This window comes from Emys orbicularis, chromosome 9 (genome assembly GCF_028017835.1).
Source record: "Emys orbicularis isolate rEmyOrb1 chromosome 9, rEmyOrb1.hap1, whole genome shotgun sequence".
Taxonomy (NCBI): Eukaryota; Metazoa; Chordata; order Testudines; family Emydidae; genus Emys; species Emys orbicularis.
In genome coordinates, this window is record NC_088691.1 from 60,930,345 (window position 1) to 60,937,955 (window position 7,611).

Consider the following 7,611-nt stretch of genomic DNA (forward strand, 5'->3'; position numbering starts at 1 on the left):
TCTCCGAGTCACCATCACCAACCCCCGCAAAAAGATCCCCTCAAGCTTTAACCCCGATTTTAATCAATAGGACCCCCTCTCCCCCTTGCATCCCTCTCCCCTAACACTCAATCGGCACCAAAATGCAAACAATCCCAGACATCAGTGTAAGGAGGAGTGAGTGCTTCCATCCGTCCTCATTCACTATTACTGCTTCCTTGCCATGTTAGGTTGGCTATAATCTGTAGTTACACTGTTATATGATTTATAACTATGATAATATGCATGAAATAATATGGAGAATAAATAATAGCTGGGCAATACAATAAGAGCCATTTCTTGTTAATCCAGGGTCTTTGCTGACATGCTACACTATAAAAAGAACCACTTCTGCCATAGAGATCACTGGAAATGGAATAGTAAAATTAATAATATAGCCATTAGCCCACCACTTTTTTCTTTCATCTTTGGACTGCCTTCTATCCTTTCCTAATTTACAATGTGTTTCAGTGAAATATTTAAGAATAGGTTTTTTATTCATAGTATACGTAACTTGTTTGCATTTTATATTTTTGATACTTGCCTATGAACCAGATCTAAACACGTAATGTATTATACTTTGTATGCAGCAGTTTACATGATTTAGGGCTTGTTAGTGACTGTAAATTACATCCCTGATGCAACTCCACTGAAGCTGATGGATTACATCAGGGATGTAATTTGGTCTTTTTTAGAATTTAACATTTTATGTAATAAGTGGCTACAGGCCATAATATCATGCTACAATTTATGATACAGAATCTTTTGTAGTGATATACTCAATCATTGTAGTTCACCACACTATATCAAATACAAGGCTGTAAAATTCTGACACTTATAGGGCTAGGTTCAAGTATCTATGTACTATAAAATCATATAGTTAAAGGCTAACAGGACAGGAACCTCATTTTAGGAAGCAATAATCTATTTCTAAGTGGATATCCGAAGAGGTCAAATCAGTGATGCATAGGTGTGCAGTGAAACTTTAGGAATAGAAAATTTACCATATCAGATGAAACCCTTAGTTTATCTTGTGACAGGATCCCCAGGGTACAGCCTGGGACTGTGGGACTGCTGTGCCCCCTTAACTCTCTCCAGCCTGGGCTGTCTCTCACAATGTCTTGCTAGTGACAAGCAGCAACCCCCTCCAGGAGCTGTGATCACTCAGCACAACCGCATGTGGAGCCCCACACCCAGCTAGCTTGCATGAATGCTCCCAGAGCTACTCATGAATCACACAGAGAAAGGCACTAGCTAAATCCTCCCAGCCCCCAGCCTTGTACCTCAGGAACATACCATCTTGCACAGCTCAAGACGAGCAGTGCAAATTTATTAACTGGTTCACCACTTCATCGATAGAAAGTGAATATACACCAGCCTTTGCAAACCTGAGCAGATTTACCACACACTTCAGGCAAACTCACTAGTAAAGATAAACAGTAAAAGAAGTTTATTGATTACAAAAGATAGATTTGAAGTGACTATAAGTGATAGGCAAAAAGTCAGAGTTAGTTACCAAAAGAAAAGAAAATATAAGCACGCAGTCTAAACTCTCAACCCTATTAGACTGGGCAACATCTAGATTAAGCAGTTTTTCTCACCCTACTGGATATTGCAGTCCTTAATATACAGGTTTATCCCTTAAACCTGGGCCAGTCTCCTCTGTTGGAGTCTTCAGTCTTTTGACTGTCTTTGTTGTTTGCAGCATAGGTGGGGGAAGGAGAAAGGCCCAGCGTGGGGCCCGTGTTCTATTTTATATCCTTAGTCCATGGTTGGAGAACACAAGTCCAGGCACGTCTGGTGGGCATTGCTTAGTTCCCAGGTAAGGTTGAGCAATTCCCCTGGTGTGGTCTAGGGTTGCCAACTCTTTGATTGAAGCTATTCTGGGAAATTCCCCTCCCTCCCCCCCAATGTGATAGGGTGACCAGATGTCCCATTTTTAAAGGGAAAGTCCCATTTTAAAGCCCTCCTGCAGATGTCCCGACTTTTTCTTAAAAACAGGCAAATTGTCCTGTATTTTCTGTCTCCCCGCCCCCTGCATCAGTACTGATGGGTCCTGCTGCTGGCTGGATCCCTGCTTGCCAGCCACTTGCCCACCAGCGGTGAATGGGGGTCCAGTGGCCGACGATGGAGCTGGGTGTGCAAGGCTGGTGGTGGGGCGAAGATGCAGCACACGGAGCTGCCCACTCCCCCTGCTGGTCCGTCAACACAGCCCCCTCTGCATGCCAGCTCTTGGTCAGCAGGGACCAGACGTCCCGTTTTTAAAGGGACAGTCCCATTTTTAAGCCCTCCTGCAGATGTCCTGACTTTTTCTTAAAAATGGGCCAATTATCCCATATTTTCTGTCTCCCTCCCCCCATCAGTACTGGCGGGTACTGCTGCTGGCCAGATCCCTGCTTGTTAGCCACCCTCCTACCAGCAGTGAGTGGGGGTGTCCAGTGGCCAACGATGGGGTTGGGTGTGCAAGGCTAGTGGTGGGGTGAAGATGCAGCGCACATGGCCAGACACTCCCCCTGTTGGTCCGTCAGCTCAGCCCCCGCTCCGTGCCAGCTCTCAGCCAGCAGGGCCTGCCCCCCATCCCGTTTCCGGATGGCACTGGCTGCACGCTGTGAGCTGTGGTGACTGATGAGTGAGGGCAGGCGCCAGGCAGCAGCCAGTTACGTTTTGCCTCTGCTGCCCACCCATCAGCCCTTTACGTGTTCCCCCTCTCACTGTCCTCTCCCTGTTTTGCTCCTTTGCCCTGCCCCCCCCCACTCCGCTGCTCCTACATATCCCCGCAGCAGGGCGTGCCCCGCTCCCAGCACAGTTCAGAGAACCAGCCCCTAGTAGAAGTTCTCAGCTCACCAACAACCTGGCCGGCAGGCTCCTTCCTTCCCCCACTGCCTCTGGCTGGGCAGGCACCCTGGGAAAGCCCAAGATCCTGTGGGCTGCGGCGCTGGCCAGGAGGAGCCAAGCCCTGCATGTGCCAAAGCCCCGCACAGCGCTGACACAGGGCAGCCTCTCTGCCCCTCAGCTAAGCTCTGGAATGGCAGGGGCGGGGCGGGGGAAAATTATTTCCAGCCTGTTCATGCCCTGGACCTGCAGGTTCCATAGTAGCCCCCAAGGCAGGGGGCTTCTTTGCCCGCCCTTCCCACCAGGTCCTGCCCCCAGGGAGCAAAGGGCTGCTCCGTCCCCTAGGCACCCTCCTCTGCTGAGCCATGTCTCTGGCTGGGTTCACTGAAGCCCCTGCAGTCAGGTTCCCTGGGCCATGGTGCACAATGCATCCTTAGGGCTTAACCCCTTCCTACCCATGCTCTAGCCAGGGAACAGGAGGCAGCTGGGTTATGCTGGTGGCCAGCAGCAGCCTGGCGGTGTTAGCTGCCTTTTGACATTGTGCAGGCAGGAAGGGACAAGCTGCTTCCAGCCACAGGGGGAAGAGATGAGCTCTGCAAAGACACAGGCCAAGTCATCTCTTCCCCCCTTCCTCTCCTTTGGCTGGAAACAGCTCCCATCCCTCCCCTCCCGCACAGTGACAAAAGGCTGCTGCTGGCCACATTCTGGTGTGAACCCTGGCAGAAATCTGGAGGGGGGGGCATGTGACCCTGCATGGCCCCCCCCCCCACATGTTGCCTCGGGAAGACACAGCGCCAGGTACCAGGAGAGGCGGGTCCATCTGGGGGGCCCAGCCTGGCATGGAGGGCAGAGACCACCGGGCACAGAGGGTCGGGTTGGTCGGTCACCCCCGCTGTGTGAGAGAGGTGTACGGGAGCGTGTCACCCCTTCCCGAGTGAACTCTAAAGCCGTAAAGATAAGAAGGTAACTAAAAAGAATCTAGCTACTCAGTATTTCTTTATTACGGGGGATCAGTCAACTTGATGTTAATTTGAACATTTGTACAATTGCCATTGAACTCGCTTAAATATAAGTAATTTTACCAGTTGTCCCTTATTCAGCATAGGGAAATATGGTCACCCTACAACATGACGTAATGTCATTTTCTTAAAATATCCTACTAAACTCGCCCAGATTGCTTTCAATTGTCACCGGGAGATTGATGCCAATTCCGGGAGACTCCAGGCCAATCCTGGAGGGTTGGCAACCTGAGTGTAGCCTTATGCAGGTGAGTCATTGAATTGTAGCTCTCTTGCAGGACAATGGCTGTTGATAGGTTGTTTGACACCCACCTGGGTGTTGATTACTTTCCTTGGCATTATCTCTGGAGAGCTAGTATCTGGGCGCTTCCCAAACCCATAGCATATTTTAGTGACAACCATACCACACATTCTCATAACTTCATATGCATTAATGATATACATATTTATATAGAAAAATGACTTTCAGCAGATCATAACCTTTCCCCTGATACCTCACACGGCCTACTTTATATGCAGTATCACAATTATATATAAATGAGGAATATGGGGACTACAGGGCGCTCCCCCAAGGTATAGAATGTCACGTATCCATTAATAGTTATATTACAACACAATCTTGAGGCTGTAATCAAGATTGGGGCTAGATTGTGCTGGGCACTATACAAATACAGAGGTAGACACCATCTCTCTCTACAATCTAGTCTAGTATTCTGTGTGTCGCCCCTCAAAATGCAAATGTGCACAGAGGAATGCCTTCCTGACCCCTGAGGCAATCCTCTCACACCCTACAGAGTGAGATTTGGGTCAAGATTTTCAGACATGACTAGTGATTCTGATTGCTTCCATTTTTGGTCACCCAATTTACAACACTTTAAAGAAGCCTGATGAAAGTGTTCTGTAGCCTCCCTCTGAACAATCAGGTCCCTGTGAGGCATCTCAAGTTAGGTACCCAAAAATGGAATCAACCAAAATCACTAGTCACATCTGATAAATCTGACCCCATTTACATCAGTGTAGGTATAAGTACAAATGCTATTGACTTACTGAAATATAAACAATGCATATTACTAATGAATTTCCTGGTGCTGGGGTCTAGAACTAATACTTACTATTCTGTGTGTAATGACTTTAAAAATAAATAGCATCTGGCTCAAATAAAATACAGAGTACTTTATCCTGCTAAATGGGTTTTACAATGAGGATGCAGAAAACAGGACATCCATTTTATTGTATATTTTCACTGGCATACTACAAATGATGCTCTGATCCCTATTGCTAGGCCTGGCTTAGAAAAATGTGTGAGAGAATCTAACATCTCCTCTGCCCTCATTGTGCCTGACACTTCCTAGCACCGAGTTCAGCTTTGACATTGTGCATCTCAGAGAGCACCTACACCATCAGCCAATGCTTTGAGCTGCTGCTCAGCGCTGAGTTTGTCAGCTGGAATTGGCACAAAGGGTATCACACAGAACAGGAGAAACCAGAAGACGTTAGATTAGAGTTAAAAGTTGACAGCATTTGGAAGCAATTCCTCATCACTAGAAGATGGCAAACACTATAACTGTAAGGCAAATCAGACTAAGAAGCATCAATTGCTGGGGGAAAATATCTCATAAAACTGTTTTATGATTTTAGTATTAATGACGTATGAACTATTTCATTAAAGATACATGCATGTTTTCAGGCATGATGCTCTTTAAACCTGTCATAGCCATGGCAGATTTTTTAAAAAGCAAGTGTACACTTACATTTTCTAAAACCCCTTAACAACGTTCAACATAAACTAGTTTGTGCTCCTACATGATTAACCATGACTTTTTTATAGTTATTGCCATTGTTTCCTTAGGCATAACACTGTCTGGTGTCTCTGCCGAACATCCCTGTAACTATTACATTTCATTTTTATTTGCACTAAGCCATTTTAGAAAGGAAATAAGTCTTCCCTTTTGGTGCTTGAATTCAAAATAACTTCTATGCTATTTTAAGGTGTAACTATATACTAGATTTTGTGTGTGGGTACATGCATAAGCACCTATACCCACATACATGCCAAATTTTGAAGGAGGGATTTCTTTGCCAGAATGGTTGTTTGCTTACACTAGTGAATTGTCATAACTTTGGGCCATTTCTTCACTTAACTTAATCCAGTATTGACTCATGTACTCCAATTTTTAAGAGTATTTTTGAATACAGGACAATTATGGTTTCCTGTGACAGGACCTCAGATACAGAAGGCAGGCAGGGATGGGCTGCTTGGCAAAATAAAAGTGTTCATAGACCTTGGTCAGAGGAAATCAGTTTCATACCACCTTAAATTGGAAAATCTCACAGGCTTTTACAAGCATTAATGGTTCAGACTCTGGGCAGCCCTTGGGAAGTAGATAAGTGTTATTAACCCTAATCTTACAGATGGTGAATCTTAAACACAAAGAGACCCAAATGCGGCCTCTGATTTTGGGTACCGAACTTGACACCCTGGGGTTGGTTTTCAGGAGAGTTGAGCATCTGCAAATCTAGTTGAAGTGCAAATCAGGCCCAAGGTGGCTCAGTGCCTGTCTGCAGCATTTTTGCAGGTGAAGAGGGCATAGAAATACTATAATGGAGGCAGCAAGTCTAGTGGTTAGAGAGCAGCGTTCTATTCTCTGCTCTGCAAATGACTTAGGGCCTGATATTTATAAGCGCTGGCCCCCAAAACTCCATTTAGAGCTGTGGGCACTCAGTTTCTCTGAAAAGATCAAGTCTTCATGGTATAAGTTTAGGCATTACTGTTTACCCCCACATAACTGATTTTCTGTATCTATAACTATAGTACAAGACTAGGTTTGCATGTCTGTCTTCATTAGGTTGTATATATACCACTTGATAGATGGTATAACACTACTGGCTATAATATGTGGCTGCAGCCTAGAGAGGGTACCTAAGCCCTACCTAAAAAAGAATTGAGAAGGTAAAGAAATGGGGGAGAGACTGGAGCAAAGATGAAGTAGGGAAGAAAAGAAAGAAAGGGAGATGGGTAAGAGCAATGGAAATCAAAGGAGCAGAACATTAAATGGGAGCAAGGGCCCATATGGAAAAAGTTGACAACCACTGCTGTCACAAGCCCAAAACCCAAACTTTGCGGATACCAACTCGTGTAAGTCATACAAGGTTAGATTTGCAAGTCTGTGTGTAACTACTTGGAGGGTGTTGGCTGCAGGCTGTCCTCCTGCCACTGCTCCCCCCCAGGATTGTTTCTGGGTGCAACATAGCTTCTCATTAGAGGTACTATTGCTCTCTACTGGATGGAACAAGTATGTCTGCAGCCTGAAAAGTGTGTATGATTTAATATAAGTTAACAGAGAACCCTAGGAAGAGTAGAAAAAGGAGGAATAAACAAGGGGAGTAAAGGAAGAGTACACACAGAAAAGTGAACTCTCTCTGAGTCAAATGAATCAATAGTACCAGTGCGAGAACCATTCATTAGATCCCAACTACTACATTAGACTAAACTAGCTTTTTCTGAGAGTTTAGAATTAAGGTTAACTTTTTTTTTTTAATCCTCAAATTAGTCATTGTTTATATTGTGATGAAAAATACACCAACCTGTGTTTTATAACAGTAAGCACCAAAGACTGTAACTGGGTGTTAGCAGCATAGGTTGGTAAGGAGTTGACATCAGTTTTGTGCTCCACCTTTTATTACATTTGGTGCTATTTAGCACCATCTTTAGTTTACCAACATGAAAAGCAGACATTACATG